The sequence below is a fragment of the Alligator mississippiensis genome, chromosome 10 (assembly GCF_030867095.1).
Source record: "Alligator mississippiensis isolate rAllMis1 chromosome 10, rAllMis1, whole genome shotgun sequence".
Lineage (NCBI taxonomy): Eukaryota > Metazoa > Chordata > Crocodylia > Alligatoridae > Alligator > Alligator mississippiensis.
Window position 1 is genome coordinate 3,047,497 of NC_081833.1, and position 21,342 is coordinate 3,068,838.

General features: G+C 40.7%; 1 protein-coding gene across 12 annotated transcripts in view; it reads right to left on the reverse strand.

The window, feature by feature from the left end:
• The window catches only part of CLIP1 (CAP-Gly domain containing linker protein 1), an 89,702-nt gene extending 68,998 nt beyond the window's left edge, over positions 1-20,704 (reverse strand). For 4 of the 12 annotated variants that reach the window (XM_059713349.1, XM_059713350.1, XM_059713348.1 and 1 more), the window contains exon 1: positions 20,034-20,371. The gene's annotated coding sequence lies outside the window, so the exon portion shown is untranslated. Of the gene's footprint in view, positions 1-20,033; positions 20,372-20,625 lie in introns of those variants that run through there. The other 8 variants (XM_059713357.1, XM_059713351.1, XM_059713347.1 and 5 more) reach the window with 7 other exon arrangements.
• Positions 20,705-21,342: the final 638 nt, after the last annotated feature.

Genomic DNA, 21,342 nt, shown 5'->3' on the forward strand with positions numbered 1-21,342 from the left:
AAAGCAGAGAAGAAAAGCAAATAATGAAGCAGAGATGTCTATTCTATGGTAACAAAGGCTAAGGAAGGAGAACCATCAATGCCTTTTACCTACCAATGTAAATTTTACTCTTCATGTATTATTAATGGACAGCAGGCTAGATTTGCTTAAAAAAAGGAAGAAAGAAATCAATTCATTGTGAAACAAAAAGTATCAGTTATGCTGCCTCATGGACTTCATAAGTGAAGCACTTTTGTACTATTTCAAGGTCAGCACTACCAAATTCAAAGTTCCACACAATCTGTGAAAACCTTGCACTTTCAACTGCAATTACCACCACGCCTGCTTGCCGTTTGTCTACCATTCAGATTATGCACATAAATAAGAATATCCTGAAGCCACAAAAAGTATTGCAGTGCAGACTGTGGGGTGAACCTTTCCCTACTGAGCGTTCCCAGTAGCATGCCTCCTACCCATTTGTTAGAGTTAGGACTAATGAAAAGAGTCTCCAGGGTCCATTCATTGAGAGAGGCACAGTCACGTCTCCCATTAATTTAAAAATAGGAGCTTTCATATGCATTGACAGAAGAGAGCTCTCTGAAATCAAAGCAGAGAGAGAGTGCTGACAAAAATACAGATGGGACTGTGAAAGAAAAGAAAGGCTTGGTTCAAAGGAGTAAGTCACCGAAGGGTGCACTTTCTGTGGCTTCTACAGCCCAGGGGACTGCATGCCCCAGGGATCCCTGTACTCCAACTACTCCACCCTCTCTCCTTCATGTCAGGGGCTGAGATCCCTGTCCCATATTCCTCTCCGTGCCAGCAAAGGATTTATTTCCCTCCATTCGCAAAGTACCGTGTGAATTCCAAACACACTCACAAGAGGCTCTCTCTGATCCTTACCATTCCCCTTTTTCTCCCCCCATGCCAGGGTCCAAGTATCTACACCCTCCCCATGCTATTCTCATGTCTTCCTCCCTCCTCTGCAGCTCCACTTTGTTTTTCTCTTGCCACGCCAGCCAGGGATGCTGTGTGCCCCCCTTTCTTCTCCATCACATATCTATTCTGCCTGGGAGATAAGTGATGCAGGCTGTCCACATCATTAAACCACAAAGGAACTTTGGCTAGATCCAAGATACAGGATCCTGTTATGCTGACATCATGAAACTGACTGGATGTGGAATTCAAAAGACAAGGTTTGCTGCTGAATGTAATGCAAGATTACTTAAAAAAAAAAAATTCAAATAGTTCTCAATATCTCATCAAGCTCTAAAAAGACTTGGAAATAATTTGAACCTAATTTAGCTCTTCTTATACTAAAACAAGAAAGATTCTAAATCTATTTTAAAAATTACCCATCATACAACTGACTCATCTAAAGATGTCTATACAACTCTGAACAATTAGGAAACAGGCTCATTTAACTTACTCAAAGACAGTTATTGTTATCCAAGTAAACACACATAGCTTAATGCATCCCTGATTAGAGTTGTAGCCAGCTTTAACAATACACTTATGCACTGCATTATGCAGGGCAACAAAACACTTGCTCTTCAAATAGTTTCAAATTACAATTGCAAAAATCCTCATTAATCCCAGCTGCAGAAGTGAATTATTATAGGTCCCTCCAGAATTCTCACATAGGATGGGCCACAGAGAGAGAACACACACAGCTTAGCATTGACCCCAAAGTGAAGGATGTTGATGCTTCACTAAAAATGAGCATTTTAAAAATCAGAGTTCACTACTTCAGTACATTCCCAGGCTCACTATAATAAAGCAGTTCATACTTTTCTGCCTACATCTGTCTTCTCCCCTGAGTTTCAAGATATTTTTGGAAGATCTACATATCTCCATCCAGATTCTGCCACGTAAAAAACATCTCTGGATCTTGTTAAAATCCCACAGAGGGGACAAAGAAAAGAAATAAGGCTGGACAGTACTTAACCGAGACACTCAACTTAAAAAGTAATTTGTACTCAACCCATCTCTTATTAACAGCAATTAAGTGGAAAGATAACCTTCTACAGTCCTCAGAGGAAAAAGGTCATGAGGACTTTGATATCATGGGATGAACATAAGAGAAGGAAAAGATGTCAAGGTCTGTGACATTCACAGATTTGAGAGATACCAGGTTTTAGGATCTTAGGAAAACAGGGCTGGAAGGGACTTCACAAGGTCATCTAGTCCAGCCCCATGCTCAAGGACAGAATCAACTCAATTAAACCATCCTAGTCAAGTGTCTGTCCAACCTGCTCTTGAAAATTTCCAAGGATGGACATTTCATAACTTCTCTAGGTAGCTTGTTCTGACCATCTTCTTGGTCAGATCTTGATGCAGTATACTGACTCCTCTTGAGGCATTCAATAACTGTATGCCACAGGTTAACCTGGAAGAAGATAAGCAGGACAAAGGCAACAATGCTACCTGCACAGACCTAAAAGAACTAGTGTAGTTTGGTATTTTGTTCGGTTTCACTTTACCTGATGCTGCCGTTTAACTTTGCTGGTTGCAAGTCCAAGTCACAATAAAGAAAGATTCAAGAGGAAGGCAGGAACACACAAAATGCCATACTTGAACTAACCTGTCTGTCTAACTTGATTCTAAGTGCAACGACAACTATGGAACAACCTGCACCTAAGGAGAGTTGCTTTCCACAAACCAAGTTAGAAACCGACTCATGTCCTAAATCATGGGGGTTTGTCCCCCCACCTCCATTCCTGCGTACTGAAATTGTCATTGCCATCATCACTCTTTCCTGGAAGCCTACTAAATAACTCAATAAAAAAAATCTGTGACTTCAGGTCCTACAGATTAACTGTACTGTATTTAAAAAAAACCCCAAACAAACAATTTCCCTTAATCTATTTTAAATTTGCTGCTTTCAATTTGCATTAAATGCTTCCCTCTTCTTGTACAAAGAAAAATAAGCCAGGTGTTCCCATTTACCTTCTCTATATCATTTATCATCTAACAGATTGTCTCACATCACATCTAAAGGCCCTTAAAAGCCACTAATTTTTTCCCACACTGTTCACACATGAAACTTCTAATAATTTGGTTGCTCATCTCTGAACCCTCTATTTCTGTTACAGTTCCTCACTGTACACTTCTCTTCACTATGCAGTCCAGCAGTAGACTACAGGAACTGCACATGGCCACTGAGGCTGATGCTACTGCATGGCTCAGCAATTATGAACAAGCCGACTGATTGACTCTACCCAAGTTCCTTCCCTTTGTTGGTTTGTGCTTCTATCATCAACTCCATTTTTTAAAAAGTATGTTCTGCTATTGGGGGTTTACAATTGTGGCTTATCCAGACTGAAAACTTACAACAAACCTCTCTCCACTATACGCTATAATATATATCAGTTGTCCCAGTAAAAGAGAAATCTCTTTAGGAAACAAAAAAATTCCTTTCTTCCCTCCAAAACTAGCTTTTTAAATTTTGATGGAGTTAAGTGAGCTGAAAAGGGCACATTCTTCTCCTCAAGGTCAGATTTACATGACTTGTCTGATCAGTCTTGAAATTATTTTCAAGATCAGTTATTAAAGCAACATACAAGCTACATACACTAGGCTATGTGTACACATGCATGTGTGCACGCATAGCCACGTTACATGAAATTCAACATCTGACCTTGACAACCATTTCAAGACACCAGGCAATCCTGTAGAAAGAGCTAAGATGCAAAAAAAAGCCTTATTTGTAGTTTTCTAATGCTGACAGATGTTGACTGGAACTCTGTAGCTTTTCATTGTCTGGGACATGTTCATTTCTTCATTCAGAAAGGCATATTTTTTAATACCTTCCTTGTCTCCTTAACTTCAGAAAGAATCCCTCCCATCAAGGGAGAGACAAAGGCATTCCTTCTCCCCGCTACTTCCTTGAATGAAAAAGCTTCCCAAGACACTTATTCAATAGTTGGCACAATGGTAAATGCTGTGGTGCTGTTCACTGCTTGCCTCCCAAGGGAACAATTAACAAAGCAGGAAGCCCATACCATGTAAAAGTAGGAAGATTAAGGAACACTTCAACAGACTGAAGCTATTCCTCAACTGACCAATCAAGTCTGAAGTATCAGACAAGCTTCGCAGAGTTATCCTGATATCTACTTCATGGTATTAAGTTCCTACTTATACTAGCAAAATAAATTCTACTTTGCCTTCCTGGTGAACAAGTGGAGGTATTTTCTATTGAAATAATGCAAATGCACTAAGTGTCAGATAATCTGCACTGTTAATTAAATCAAGGCTAAAAGCAGCACGAATAGTCAGCTTCATGTTTTTAACCTGTACTGGAGAAAAATCTCTTTTCAGGAAAAAAAGCGTCTAAGAACTCTAGGGAAGGCATTTCATTGATACAAAAAAAAAACCCAAAAACATTTACTCAGGAATTAAGCAGGTGAAAGTATGTGGATAGAGTTAAGCAGTCATTATTAACCCTCCCTCTCTCTTTTTTTTTTTTTTACTACAAAAGTGAAATTAAAATCATCATACTAGTGGACACATTATTTTAGGGCTGTAGCTTCCCTTGGCACGCTTATTTGCAGATCTCCAACATTAAATCATTGCCTGCCATTCAAAGCAGGGAGTTTGACCTTGGCCCAAATTAAGAACATGGACAACAGGAGCCTCTCAGTCCATTGCTCACCAGTCTGCTAGGTGCAAGACACCACACTTTTTAGTTAAAGCTGGTGGACTCCAGCTGCTGTTTTTAAGGCAAGTCAGAAGGAAAGGTCATATCCACAGTATACTGTAAAGCCTCTCCCAAGCCATAAACACCCTAAAGCGGACAAGGTTTCCCATTGTGGCTTGCTCCACCTGCAATATTAACTGAGCCCACTAGATTATGATGTTTGAACCAACAAACAGCACCAGAGATTAGGGACGCTGAGTCACTTTTACCTTTGTTCAGAGTTTGCACTCAAAACTACAGATCAAGAGTGAGAACTACTTCATATTATAGCACAGGACCATTCAGTTGAAAAGCAACAGCTCAAGACACTAGCAAAGCAAAGACCTTTTCACTGATATACTTGGATGAGTCCAATACAGTTCTTTCCAGTTCCAATAGCTCAACACTTTGCCCACTGGCAGCAACCTATGACAGCTGGGGTCCAACCTGAAATCTCTGGCAAGGCATTCCACCTTCTGGGATTAAAGGAGACATTTAAATTACCAAAAGAGGAGCAAAAACAGGTCCTGGGGCAGGCAGGGGGGCATGAGAGAGAGTCTAAAACAAAAGGCTGTGGTTTTGCATGACATTTCTCCGTAGGAATGTCCTGGCAACACTACCACTCTGGAGAAGGTGCAAGCTTCGTGGGTGGCCAGAGAGATGGGAAGGGACTGGAGGATGTTGGTAATAATCTGTCAAACAGTATGACTCAAACTTGTGGATTCCCCATTTCTTATAGCCTTTGACTGGTACCCCTGCATAAAGGAAGCTGAATAAATAAGTGTGGGGCAGTTTAGTTGCCATGTAATAGTTTTATTCCAAATGCTTCCCTACATGAGAATTAGAAACCTGCTAGAACATGCTTGAAGCAGGAAACCTGCTTTTTAATTTTCGTATTCAGAGCATTATGACACACACAGTTATAACATAAACCATATTATTATTACAAACTCAAAACCATTTAAATTTTGTTCTTATGGTTTCCTCTATTCAATGAACAGCAGAACACACAAAGCTTTCAGGGAACAGAAACTGTTCCCTATTTGTCTAACTAAATCAACCCTTTGCTGGAGACTAGTATTTCTCTACTAATAGTTAGGGTAAGGGAAGATGAGATCTGCCACTTGATCAGCCTCCTTATGGATGCTCTTGCTGCATTACACAGCTCCATTTCATTAGATATCATACTTAAAAAATTTACTAAACAACATACTTAACACAAACTATTTTGAAAAAGAAGTCAGATTTCAAAGCTGTTAGCTTTTCCTTAAATATTAAAAAGATTTACTTTTTTAGCATTGCACACAGCTGTTCAATAAGAGAAATTCTGCAGTGAAAAATAGTAGATATTTTTATCAGTGTATTCCAGCAACACCCAGACGCTGATGGAGATATAACTCCTCTCCATAGGATCTACAATCTATCCCTCTAATCCAGCAACTGACCCATTAGGACAGACCCCTATATCTGTGCAAAAGCTCCTTGAAGTCAATGACACTCAACAGGCCCAAACTATGGTGTATCTCATTCCAAATTAAGAGGACAAGCTACATATAGGGGGTTAGGGTTCAGGCAATGCAGCCAAAACAAATACTGTATGTTTTAATCTACATTCTTCCCTTCAAGAGACATCAGCTAAATATGACTGCTTTTCAGCCTGTTCTTTCAGTCACTTTCCTATGGGTGTCACATTTTAAGAGTTGAAACTTCAGATTTGCGGTATCTTTTATCCATTAAAAAGTAAATAGTTGTGAGCAGAAAAGTAAATGGTTGTGAGCAGATAAAAAGTAAGCTGTCATTTTGAAATGGTGCCAAATTAACTAAACATATAGCACTGAATATTACAAGTGTATTGTTAAAGAAATGCAAATCTGATCTTCCTTCTTTTACCTGCCAAGTCCCACGTACTTGCTAGTCACAAGACTAATGCCCAGAACAGCAACCAAAAGGTACAGATGGTTGTACAGCATGTAACAACATCAACTTTGGCAAGCAGAGAACCCCTGAACTTGGGCTCTTAGGGTGCAGCCATAGGCAATACAGAAGTTAAGAATGCATTCACAGGATTTCTCTCTCTATATTGTGACCTCACTGGATCTGATGTCATAAATCAGTGGACTGGCTGCCAGAATGCCTGCAAGAACTCTTCACAGAATGGTACCAATGCCACCTTCACTTTAGCAGATGCCTTACCCTCTCCAGTTAGAGAGTCACATTAGCCTTTCCATTCCCATCTTACAATAAGAACAGTGGCTGGTTGAAACCTGAAATATTTGGCTGTTAAATATATGTAATTTTGGAAAAGAAAACAGCATTTATTGTTGAAGTTCTCTAAAGACAGAGCTTAACTGACCTTAAGGGAGAATTTTTCATGTTTCTCTGAAAAATATTATATTAGCAGAAAAGCATTCTGTGCATCCACTATAAAGCTGTATAGATTTTTAAATCTACAACAAACACATGCTTTTGCAGAGGGTGCATACTGGCTTTTATGTTGATTTTATTGTACCTTAAAAATGAGGGGAACCCCCCCCCCAAAAAATCAGTGCAAACTACAGGTCAGTGTTCTGCTCTGTTCTTCATATTAGCATTTCTTATTTTTAAACAAGGAAAAGAATTCCTGGAGGGATAATTAACTTCTGTAAATATCTGTGCTGGTTTTCTACAGTGCTCCCTATATTAGACTGAGATTATGAGCAACCTGTGAAGAAATAATCTGTGGGGAAATCTGAAGATACAAAGAGTGCTGAAAACATAATAGTTGGTAGACTTTTCTCCCTTGGAAGAGACTGAATTAACCTCAGTCAGAAAGTTTTCTTTTGTTTCTGCCAAAGCATGATGGGCTGGAACAAAAACTAAAGGATGCAGGGGCTGAGAGAAACATAAATCTCCTTTGCTACAAGAGGAAGAGGACTTTTGTCTCCAGTGCTTACTGAGTCCTTCTTTTCCTCCAAACCAAGGGGCCAAGCTACCAGCAAACAAGGTTTCTACTGATATGACCTAACAGCAGCATCACATCACTAATCTTTTTAGTACTGTAGTCATCTATCTTCTGCCTGGAGAGGTATAAAGCTCTGATTTCTTCCAATTTTTATCAAACATGGAGAATGCTGCATTTTGCTTTTGCATAGGTAGCTTCCATGATTAATTCTCAAAGAAGGTCGTTAAACTTAATGTAGAAAGGATGCGAGAACATTCTAATATTGAATTTCTTGGCTTAGGGTGCTCATTCATATTTTAATCCTGTTCTCTGCAGTCATGGCTTATATATCTGCTGTGTCATTTGTTTTCTTCAATACATAGGCCTTCAATCGGGCCAAAAGTAACACAATCCCTTGTATACTCAAGTCCAGGGAACTCTATGTTACTCAATATACCAAACCAGCAACAGCAATAAAATTTACCAAAAATGTATCTGCACAGTTAAAAGTGCAGCCATATGTTAAAAAGAGGCAGCACCTTCTTTTTCACATTACCATCTCCTAGTGGAGCTTAGGGACCATGGAAATGTTTTCCTTTGCAAAAACTGACTTAAACAGTTGTACACTTAATTTTTTCCTCTGGGGCCTGACATAATATTCTGCTTCTGATAACTAAAATGATACAAGAACTAGCTTGCGTCTTTGATTTTGATACTCTCCTTTCTCCATTTCCTTTGGCTCCCCTGCAAAATAATCTTAATTAGAAACAAACAGTCTGTTGAGCCAAATAACATATACAGAAACAAGCAGAAAGTTGAAGGAGACTACCGTCACATCCTATGCATTGTTCCAGCATTACAGAAACAACACATTCCACTGAAACTGAACCAGAGCTAAGAAGAAACTCTGGGTCTGTGATGTGACTGGTTGGGATCCCCATAGGTACCTGCATCCATCTACTGGATACAAAACACTATGGACTCAATATAGACATTGGATTTATGACATTACAACCTGCCTGACATCTGATTCACCAGGTACCTGCCTGGCCTTACCATTTATATCCTCCCCCCTTCCATCTTTACCCTTTGTCTTACTAATTTCCAGCTATTTACTTTTTCACAGACTGCCTCTTTTCTACCTTGGAGAACTCAATTACATCCCAGTCTTCTTTGCTTACCTTTGGCGTTCCTTCACACACTATTTCCCTGTTGGTTCCCCCTCCCCTCCCTTCTCTACCCCTTGTTTTCCTAATTTCCACCTATTTACATTCTCACCCACCTCCTGGCACACTTTTAGCTTCTTTCATTCCTCGGAGATCTCAGAACAGCAGTCTCCCTATACACGAAGAAGGGTGTTTGTGCCTGAAAGCTCATAAAGACCTTTTTTCCAACAACTCAGTTGGTCTAATAAAAGATATCACATCTACCCAAAAAACCTCACCTGCACAAATAAACTGCATCTGAAGACAACAGCATAGGATGCATCCACACATGACCACAATGCAATTCCCAACCTATGAACGTACTGAACGCTGTAGTCCATCACGCTTCCATCACCACAGAAATGCAAAAAGGAAAGAAAATTACACTTAAAAAGATCAGACCGGCAAAGCATACACCAGTTGCCTTGATGCAATTTTGTGGCCTGTGTGATGTAGGTAAGCTCTCCAGAATCTCAGTTTTCACAGAAAATGTTTCTATCCCTCATCATAAGCATGAGCAAGCCTTCTAAATATAGATTCATGAAACAATACAGCCACGTTCCCTGAGCTTGCAAGGATCCTGCACACAACATGCATGACACAATTTTGAGTGTTACTCTCCAGGTTCTCAATCATCTCCTTGGAACGTCAGCTCCTTAAACCCACAACAGCACAGACTGCTATAAATATTTGTATTATGGTAACATTCACATGCTCTAGCTGGCACTGGGGCCCCATTAGGCCGGGTGGCAGACAAACAAGAGTTGAGCCATGTACCTAATGGCATTCCTGGTCATCCTAAATGGATGGGATGTGAAAGATGGGTTGGGACACAATGTCCTCAAGAAAGGACCAGAAGCTGCTACAAAGGAAAAAAGGTAAGAAGAAACACAGCAGAGCCCTACAAAGTTAGGGGAAAAGGGAGAGAAAGAAAGGTCAGATTAGACAGAGCACTGAAACATCAGTGGCCTAAAAGGAATCAGATTTTCTTGACAAGTGATGCTGAAGAAACACAAACATTAAGTTGCTACAGAAAGTCTCCGTTCTCCCTTTCCTTTAATTAATATCTGTGGGGGAAATATGCTGGAGTTCAAAGAGAAAATTAAATTCTAAATTTGCATCCCATCTCTCAGACCAGAATTAAACATACAATTTGACCCTTTGCAAACCCTTTGGGTCTGAAGCTCCTACTCTGAGGCATCTCCCTTAATTGGCCATATCCTACACGGTAATAAAAGATGAACCTTGTAGCCTTAAGATTAGGAACCCACCATATTAATAAGTATTAAATATCCAGAGACACCGCTTTATTTTACAAGGCATACATTTTAAATTAAAGTGTTTTTTCTCGGGACTTGGTGCTGCAGATCACTACTTTCTCCTCCCCATTTTTGTAGGAAGATGCATTGTACACGAGGGAGAAACCACAGGAAAATGAAAAACACTGCCATTACTTTTTCCATAGTAATGCTATTTCTTTTAAAATACAGGATAGCAGAGAATGTCCAAGAGAATAAATCCTCTTATATTGCCAAAGCAAGTAATTTATCTTCCTATCAGTTTGTGATTTGTTCTTTAAAATACACAATCCTAAATTAGATAAGACAACTTAATCGTTTGTAAAGTTTCACAAATCACTGTTAACAACAAGGATGCTTACAGCTCTTGAATTTTGCAGGATAAATTTTGAGAGGAAGAGTATTTTTAGAAACCTAAATTTTCACCAGCGATTGCTAATAGAAGGCCTCAAATTTTGGGTGTTCAATTTGAATAATATTTAATCTTCCAGAGGAAAGACACTCATTTTCTGAAAAAAATCCATCTCTTTCAGAAGGCTTGAGTTGGGCACTCAAGAACCTGGAACGTGAAAAATCTCTAGTCATTTTGAAAAAAATGCAGGCCAGATTATAAAGGCACATTATAAGATGCACATTTAGATCTAGCAGATCATATAAACTGCTGTTAAAATTCAAAATACGTAGTTCAGCATGTTGATATTTTATAGCTATTATAGTCAACTGCTTTAAGTTCCAAGAATTTAGTCATTCCCCTTAAGAACTATGAAATTATAAGGAGAGAGATTATAGAGCTATAAAAATTTAGCCGACAACACCCAACAGAGCAGAGTATTGTAACCACTCCTAGACTCTCTCTTAAGGGCAGTACTGTCACTGATACTGTTTTACTAGTAACTGGCACCTTGAGCCTTGTACAATTCAAAGTAGGAACCTTCTTTGATGGTGTTGTGGCTGACTTAAGCCACAAAATTAAATGTAGATTCCATGTGGAAACAGAGAATAATGTGGAGAGAGAGATATGGAAGAGAACTATCTAGAATGAAACAGCACAATGCCTGAATCGACTTAAAATCTGCACTGTATGCCAGTCTCCCACAGACATTACATCTACACGCATATGCATCCACCTTGACTCTTCATGCCTGCTCTCAGAGCACCACTTTTCATGTGCCGTGTACTTGTAGAATTAGCTACGGGTGACAATTATTTGATGTAAATTCATCCACAATTGGTCATGCATGGATTCTTAAAAATATTAAGCTTAAAATTAAGCCAAGAGTTTAAGAAATGAAATACCCTGGCATATGTTTCTTCATGCCAACACATTTCTAAATTCTAAAGTAGAAACACTTTCAGCCTGTTAATTTTGTTAATCATACTGATTCTTTGTGAAATATGCATGAATAGTATCTACCTCATGCACACATCTTATTTAATCAACTACCCATAAAAATTCACTACATAATTGGTTAAATATGTATTTCTCCACAATGCTATGACTAGCATTAATCTGAAAGAAAACTCTAAAAACACTGTGGGGAAGAGTAACTATAATATGTAGGAAAAAAGCAAGTGATTTATTTTGTTTAAGGTAGCAAAAAGTTATGGAAAAAACCACTTTAACATCTCACACAGTGCTTGTGCTGCCAACTCTAACATCATGACATTTTTCTTAAAGCACTGGCAGCTTGTCTCTCTCATGCCTGCAAAGGAAAGTATGAAAAATTGAACCCAATAGATTATTAACTTTGCATTCTCGTTTATTTAAAAGGAATTTGCTTAAAAACCTTAGTGTTTTTGGATGCTTGGGATTGGCACTCTTGATTTGCAAACTTGTAATCTTACCGTTTGTTATTTAAGGTGTCCAACTTAATACAGTTTACAGGGACCTAATGTTATTGAGGTACTGCACACCCACCTCATATTAACTTGTTAAAATTGTTCCTATGTAATCCAGTACACATTTACTATTCAAGTATAAATAATTTTGAATAAAGGAAATCACCCCAGCATCTGTATGTACATATGTATTAAAGACCATTATCCCAATGGCAACTAGATGCTTTTCTGCACTTGAAGAGCACGAGGCTCCGTGCAAGATACAGCATGCATTTCCAGCTGCAAAACTTTATGGAAACAGTAACAAGTTGAAACTAGAAACAAACCAGGAAGAACACAGCTTGTGGTGATGCAACCTCCTTTACAGAAGTGGTTGCTTTTAAATCCTCATTTGATTGTTGCTAAAATTTTAATTATACTGTTAGTGACGGGCTAAGGGTACCTACAGCCTTGGCTACACATCTTTAGGTACTACTTCAATTGAAATGCAGAGAATTTATGACCGTATCATACACAACTTGGCGTTATTTGGATATTCATGTTTAACCAGGAGTAACTAGAAGAAACACAGCAATGAATGACCCAGGTAATCCATCTGGTATTATGGATGACCCCAAATGTCTTACAATGCATACTTATTTGAATATGCTGTGAAATGCAGGGTGGGGGGAGATATATTGACAAGATGTGCGGAGATGTCTAACACACATTACTCATCTATATATATCTATATATGCGTGCGACAGTAAAATACTCTGCATCATGGGGCCCCACGTTTGTTTCTTAGTGACACTAGATCACATTTACTCCGTTTACAAGATGTTTTGCTAACTACCCACACCAAGCATTCAGCTGAGTATGTGTCTGTCAGACCGTTGCGTTTTTTGTACTTCATGCTCAACAGGAAAGATTTTGCATTTGTAACTTGGTAAACAATTTAGCTGATTGGGCATAAGGCAAAAAGGAAACCAGCTCGTTCTCCTGCAACAGTGCTCTGCAAGGCTCCAAAGAATACAAACCTAAGTCTAGGCCCCCAAAAATTATTTAAGCACCTAAACAGAAATTGGGTATGGATCTGGACTCATATTTAACCAGCAAACTAAGCATAACTGCTCTCTTAAAGACAAGAAACAGAACTGCTGAATAGAAGTTATCAATGGACCAACTCACTTTTCTAAGCAGAACTGCACTCAGATATATTCCAGTCAGGTCTACAGTACTTCTACCATGAGTTAAGGGAATATACTTGGCCTAAAACCAGACATCCATCCTACTTAGAGCACAGGACATAAATTTCTTTTGCTACCTTCTAAAACTTGGATCAGAAGAGCACTGCTAGTGATTCACATTTTATAACATAAGTTACATTCATTCTTTAGGGATTATTCCTGGATAAATGCACCTCTGATAACGTAACAGTTATGTCTAGCTAATGTAAATGAAATTAAATTTGATTTGGTCTTCTGCTTCTCTGAACTACCTTTGAAAGATACTGTTATAATCACTGCAGGAGAAAGATGCGTTTGCTATGGAGTTCTTCATATGTGTACAGACTAGACTAAATTGTATCAATTTGTTTTAAAAGAGAAATCAAAGATCTTCACTATCTGGCTAAGAAGTTCTTCCATAAACACTGCACACTCAATTAATAACAACACTGGTTATGTTTGAACACAATAATACCATGATAATAATAATACTTGATAATACCACTCAAAAGGATAAATCAGTCAACAAAATTTCCTCTGATAACTGGGTAATAAGTCTTGTGGACAGGGGAAAAACAGATTTAAATTAGGCTTTTGACACTGCCTAATTAACTGCTCATAAATAAGCCAGGAAAATATAGCCTAAACTACTATAAACATGGGCTGGAAAATAACACTCTACACTTACAAAATGGTTGTCTCTCAGACTGGAATGTGTTTTAAATGGGGTTCTGTCTCAGGTGAGGTATTATTCAATATTGTCAATAATGACTCAAATGATGAATTACTAAATTTGCAGCAGATACCAAGCTGGGAGGGGATCAAGAACTTTGAAAGAGAGAATTAGAATTCATAATAATCTTAAGGTAGAGAAATAGTCCAAAATAAACAGGACAATTCAATAAAAACAAGTGCAAGGAATTACGCTTTCCTAATATCAACTGCACAAATACAAAGAAGGTATTTGCTGACTTGTCAATAGTTCTGCAGCAAATGATCTGGGAGTTAAAGTGGATCACAGACTGGACACAAGTCCAAATCATACTGTTGCAAAAAAGCAAATGCCATCCTGGGATGTATAAACAGGAATGCCACATGCATGACACATTTAGTAGTCCTTCCACTCTGTTTAGCACTGGTAAAGCCTCAGCTTGAGTATTATATCTAGTATTGGTTTAAGAAAGATATAAACCAGTTGCAGAGAATCTAGAGCAGTAAAAGTGATAGGAGGTCTAGAAAGCATGACCTACAATGAAAGTTTGAAAGAACATTTTTAGTCCAAAGAGAAATTAGAGGGGAGACACGGTAACAGCCTTCAAATGTGTTAGGGTTACTACAAAGAGGAACCATTATAAACCATTCCTTGTGACCACTGGAGACAGCACAAGAAGTAATGGACTTAATTTATAGGAAGAGATATTTCAATTACCATTCAAAGGGCGAGAATGGTTAAGCATGGGAATAATTACCCAGGAGTCTGTGAAATCCCAAATACTGGAAATTTTTAAGAATATGTTAGATATTTGCCAGCAACTGTTTAGGTACAGTTGATCAAGTGAACAGACAAACTGACCTCAATGCCCCTTTCAACTTTATTTTCTATCATTCTCTGTTTATGGACACTAAAGTATAAATTGCATCTCACACTATTATGATCACTTGATAGGACGCTACAAATCTTAGTTAAACGACCTGGCCACAGGCTTAGACTGGGGTGCTCAAGGCCTGGCCCACAAGGCAGATCTGGCTCCTGGAGCATATCCAGCCCATGGGGAGCCCTGTTGGCTGTGACCCTGCATGCTAGATCTGAGGTGCAGGGTGGTACAGGGCCCTGGGCCTGGCATAAGGAGCTGGATGGAGGCAAGGCAATCTAGACCCAGGCATGAGGGCCCAATCCAGCCCACCGACCAGCACAAACAATCAGACACTCCCATTTTAATAATCAAACATTTGGAAGTTGAAGAGGTCTGCAGCAGATAAAAATTGCTTCTGGCTAACAACATTATGAGTAATTATTTGCAATGCTATGTTGCTATTTGAAGACAATCTGTTAGATTTTGAGAAAAGTTCCCACCTTTAATTAACAAAAGGGGAAGAACTGATAAGTGATCAAAAGCTAAAATTTGCAGAAAGCAAGGTGTAAATTATAACACTCTGCTTCAAGTTGTTAATGCAGAATCTTGGTTACTTAAGGCCCCACAGATGTTATAAAATCCACGGCTGCTATCATCTATTAAAAGGCTACAGGGTCCCTTCTTCTCAGTGCACACCACTCCATACAGACAGTCCGAAACTGTTAAGAACTTTTTCCTGGTTTCCAACCTAGCAAACAATTCATATTAACCCTTCAATGAGAATTAGTTATTCTTTCCAAGGGGAACTCCAGTAAAGCATCTCAGCCTCCCAGATAGGCATTTTATGCTGCAGAAAACAGGCATCTCTTCCTACCTATAACTGGGGATGGAATTACCGAAACAATTTATTTTCAACAATTAGTCCTAATGATAAAATACTAGTCCAGGAGCAGAATGATAACAACAAAACAAACGGAAGAGAGAACATAACCAACCGAAAGATCTTTGATCCCATTAATATACAAGTTAACAACCATTTGCAACCCATTTTTAAATAGCAACCTCCCTTAACTTCCTCCTGAAATCTTGTGTGAAGAGTAAAGAGAATGAAAAATCCTGCAAGTCACTAAGAGAGGACTTGCTATAGTCCTACATTTAACTCTGTGTGCATATGTACATTTGTACACTTACAACACAGCCAGTTTGTTTACCTACAGAGTTTGGTAGGCTCCTGGAAAAAAAAAAAATCCTCCTTGCTAATAATAAGTACATTCAGTCCATGAAGAGACCTGACTTGCATCACTTTGAGCATCTCTCAATTGTTTAAAGTCTGAAGTTCTGATAGAAGTTAGAGATTAAAATGATTTAGAAACAGAAGGTGGGAACTGGCTTCAAGAATACCATTTCCCGTTATTCTCAACTACAGAACGTGTCTGAACAAGGACATCCAGGTCCCCAGGCATCTAACTGATGTAACTGTAAGTGAAGGACTAAAACAAGGAAGCAACAGCAAACATCACAGATAGATTTTTGGGCCTGGGGCACAGAAAGTGGTTAGGTCAATTCATACTATTGTCAAAATAAGACTCCCTCCCTTCCTAACTCTCAGCCTTCTTAGTCTTTTAAATTAGTGCTGTGATAGTCATGGAGCTGCTATGTAAGCTAGCAATTGAGGTGGACTGTATAATTTACATGCTCGTTATATGCTTGTATGACTGAATTTACTGGGCCCTGGTGGGGAGTGGAAAAAGCACAGAAACAGCACAAGGGACCTGGATAAACCACCTTTGAACAAACAGTCACCAGGTAATTACAAGACAATGGAAGAGGATATCAATTTCAAGTATCCTATAGCCTGTCTCCAAATAAGATGCAGGCCCGGTTTTGCCCCACTAAGAATTTCTATGAAGAAATCACATTTCTTAATTAAGGAAATGGACTATGCCAACCAGCCTGTAGGGCTTTCAAAAGGGTCTACAGAAAACTCGGACTTACCAAGAGCTCCTTATGGAGGATGTCTCAACACCGGGCAAGACAGACATTTGCGCAGTCTGTTTTATCATTTACAAACCCCGAGCACAGGGTTTGAATTACACTTTGACTCTTGGAGGGGGAGGGGTCTGCAAAAAAGAAAGGGGGGGGGGGGCTGCCTGTTACAATGCCCTAATAAAATCAGAGACCCCCCAGGTTATGATTTTCAAATCTTACGGGGGAGGGCCTCTCATCTCTTATGGGGTGGGGGCTCACCCCCACCAAGCTCCCCTGTAATTCAAGCCCTGCTCTTACATGCTTTACTCTAAATAAGTAATTTGCTTTAATGAAACTGCTTGTTTAGTACTCAGCATTATCATTGCTCCCAGAGGGAAAAGAACTGGCAAGTGCAGGACATAAGGCAGCCCTGCTAAGGCAATAATAGTTGATACACTGAGGATTGCAATCCTGACCCAGTCTCAGAGCTGAACTGAGCAATTCCATGATAAAGAAATGTCACAAGTCTAGGGAAGTGGTTCTCAACCTTTCTAGACTTGAGGCACCTCTTGATAACTTTGAGACATCCTTCAATAGATGCAAAGCACCCTTCAGAAAATACCAGCTCTTAGTTGTCCACTCAATTTTTTTTTTTTTAACTACAGCTGAATAATAGAGCAATTACTGCATTGCAAAGAACTCAAAAAAGCCGCAGCATGTCAGAATGGTTTTAACACTACAGATTCTTATTTGACATCTCTGGGTTTATCATGAGGATCATATTTGCGCATCTGTCTGTGCTAACATTGTGTGGCACCCTGCAGCACCCTTGAAAAGATCTCAAGGCACCCCCACAATGCTGTGGCACCCTGGTTGAGATTCACTGGTCTAAAGCCAGGACCTGGAGGAGGTATACTCTTAGTCTAAGAGACCAGAAGGGGCTGAGATTCAAGCTCAGTATCTGTCAGTTACCCCGGGTAAGACCCTATCTTAGAAAGATGTTGGCACTGCAGCAACAGACTTTTAAGATGTAAACTAACCTACACAAGTCTTCTTCATACTATGAAAATTGATCACAAGAATATTTTCTGGCTGCAGAGAAATTAGTATTTCTTTTAAAAGATCCCCAGAACAATAGTTAATGTATCCAAAAATGATCACCTTCTCCTATAACAGATCCAAATTTCAAAGATGGCCAGACTCAGCTACAAGGTTATACTGGTTCAACTGAAAATTTAAGAGAGACAGTCTATAATACTCCAGCTGGCTCCGAGTCCTTAGCATCTGTCATTTCTTAACTGAATTGTCTCCAGGAAGCAGTATGGAAGAGCCCCAAACACATCAAGAACTGCTGAGCAAGCGATAAATATTATAACAACTTTAAGCTATTAACTGAGGCTTGCCAGCAGGTAGAAGAAATGTAGGGTGCAGGCATTTCACCATTTCCCCCTCACTTCCCTTACTACCTCCCTGACCCTCGAGCTGCAGCTGGCATAAGAGTGCCTGCTAGACTGACTTTGGACATTTCATAAAGAGAGACAGACTGGCTCAATTACTCCATTACGTACTGGAGTGCAGCTCAGGGCATGAGATCAGAACCAGTATTATACACACACCTATTATTAAATAACAGAAAGTCATCCAGCGAGGGCACTTCTGAAAATGCTTATCCAAGAAAACAAGAAGTAAGGATCCCAAAACATTTTCAGCATGCATACCTATCATTTTCATGCATTAGAAAAGTTGAGGTAGGGTTATATGGAAAGCATTTGACCAGAATCTTTCAGACAAAGACAGAAGAAAAAAAGAGAACAGGAACAGTTCCACACGGAAGACTGATGACTCAAGTTCTTCTGAAAGGAGATCTAAAATGAGGTATTCACAATCAATTCCAAAAAAAACCTTGGAATAATTAACAGAATAAAGGAAGAACCACTAAAATAGCCGAACAAGTGTAACCTACCATTGAGAGAGAAGCTGTCCTGGATATTGGGCACTGTCAATGGTCACAGCCCGAGACAGCTTGAGCTAGATCAATATTTGGGCAGGAAAGGAGATTCTCCCCCCCTCCACGCCACCAATTAATACCCAAACTCTACATCAAAGGGTTCTAATGATCCTGTAAGTACACTTTCCCCGTAAGTTTGTAAAAGTAAAAACGTTCCCTCGAAGTATTTAACACCTATGCTCTATAGCAAAAAGAGTCAAACGCAAGGATTAAAAAAAAATAATCATCCTATCCCCCAAAATAAAACCATAAAGAACTTTTTGGTGTGCACATCTTTAAGCTTTGCTCAAAACCTTAAAGGCTAGGAATGCCTTAACAAAATACACAAAAGCTCATATTCACAAATAGTCAACTCAGTCCAGGGCTCTAAGGAAAAGTGCCAATGATCACAAGACTCCTGATAAAAATCAGCAGAATTGGCAACACTGAGAAGCTGGGCCTAAACATGAATCCTGAGATGCTTTGACTGTTTAAGCAGAAATGAACAAAATAAGTTTAACGAAAACAAAATGTCACCTTTAGTAAAGCTGCTCGTTAACATGCCTTTTTTTGTAAATAGAAACCAAGTCTACGCAGCCTTATGCACATCCTTAACTCTACTAAGTGGGTAGTTCTATTGACATCAACAGAACAACTCGCACGTAGCAATTTGAGGCCATGAGTAAGCAATTCCAGAAGCAGGACCTAAAACTGGTCTGGTGAAGCGCACAGCAGAGAGCTACCCGGCACTTGATGGGGAAGGGAACAACCAGACAGGGCATAGCAGACCTCCCCCCCTCACCCCTACAACGCTCGGATGCGGTGCGGGATTTAACAAAAACAGGCTGACTGCTACAGTTCAATGTGTGTGTATATAGTATGTATGTATGTAATTCTATCCTGTATGTATGTGTGCGTGCGTGCATATATAGTATGTATGTAATTCTATCCTGTATGTATGTGTGCGTGCGTGCATATATAGTATGTATGTAATTCTATCCTGTATGTATGTGTGCGTGCGTGCATATATAGTATGTATGTATGTATGTAATTCTATCCTGTATGTATGTATGTGTGCGTGCGTGCATATATAGTATGTATGTATGTATGTAATTCTATCCTGTATGTATGTGCGCGTGCGTGCATATATAGTATGTATGTATGTAATTCTATCCTGTATGTATGTGTGCGTGCGTGCATATATAGTATGTATGTATGTATGTATGTAATTCTATCCTGTATGTATGTATGTGTGTGTGCGCGTGTGTGTATATAGTATGTATGTAATTCTATCCTGTATGTATGTGTGTGTCTGTATGTATGTCTGCATATGTGTGTGTCTTGACATGACCCATCTTCACCTGAACTACCTGCACTTACGTGAGCCGTAGAGACGAGGGTGCCGTCCGCCCGACAGCACTCTAAAAGCCAGACCGTGTCACAACATTGCACTTCCTGTCGCGCCGGCTGCACTGAAGCGCCCGGCCCTCCGACTCCTCACACCTGACAATGAAGAGCGCGCACATCTGGTGTGCCCCCGCCGTGCTGCCCACAGCCCACCCCCCGGCCCAGCCGCGCCGCAGGCGTGCAAGCCCGGCCGGAAAGCCACCAAACACGCGAGACAAAAGCGGGGGTGGGCGAGGCGGCGCTGACAGCAGCGAGGCAGGGCCGGGGGCGAGCCGTGGGCGCTGCACGAGACACAGACGCAGGCGCGCGCACGCACTGGCACCCTCGGGTGCGACGCGGCCCAAGAAACCCGTCAGCGGAGGCACAAACCAGGGCGGGCGTCTCGCTGCCGCTTCAAACCGACCCTCCCCGCCCCTCAGCTTGGGTTTGGAAACACCCCACACACCCAGCGGCGGCGCTGCCCATCACCCGCCCCTCCCTCCCTCCCTCCCTCCCCTCAGCGGACACAGCCTGGTGCTCAACGTGTCCCCGCGCCCGCCCGAGCAGGCCCCGCGCCCGGCCTCACCGCTGCCGCCTCCTGCCCCTCTGCAGCCGCCGCGGCGCCTCGCGCTCCGGGGCGGGGCGGGCCGAGCCGAGCCGGGCGGGGCCTGCAGCAGCACCGCCCCCTCCCGCCGCCTTTGTTCGCCCGCGTCTCGGCGCGAGGGAGCCGCCTCCCGGCCGCCGCTCCTCCGCGCGCTCCCTCACGGGCGGCCCCGCCCCGCCCCGCCCCGCCCCCACGGACCCCCGCCCCCGGCAGCGGAGCGGGTCCCTCCAGTGTAGCATTTCAGTCCGACGTGACATCGCGTCAGCGGAACCGAACGTTGCAACCCAGCGCGGCAACGTTCCAGCGAAACGTGGTGACATGTCAGGGAAAATCAAACGTGACGTTTCAGTGACACCTGGTAACATTTCAATCAAACCTGGTAACATGTCAGTGCAAGGTAACGTTTCAAATCAAGCGTGGCAACGCTTCAGTGCTGCAACCTAAAATTTCACCGAAACTGCATTTCAGCCAAACGGCAGATTTCAATCAAATGTAACATCTCCGTGAAACCTGGTAAAATTTCAATCAAATGTAACAGCTCAGTGAAACGTGGTAAAGTTTCAATCAAATGTAACATCTCCGTGAAACCTGGTAAAATTTCAATCAAATGTAACATCTCAGTGAAACGTCAAATTTCAATCAAGCGTGGCAACATTTCAATACTGCAATGTAAAATTTCAGCGACACGAATTGATGAAA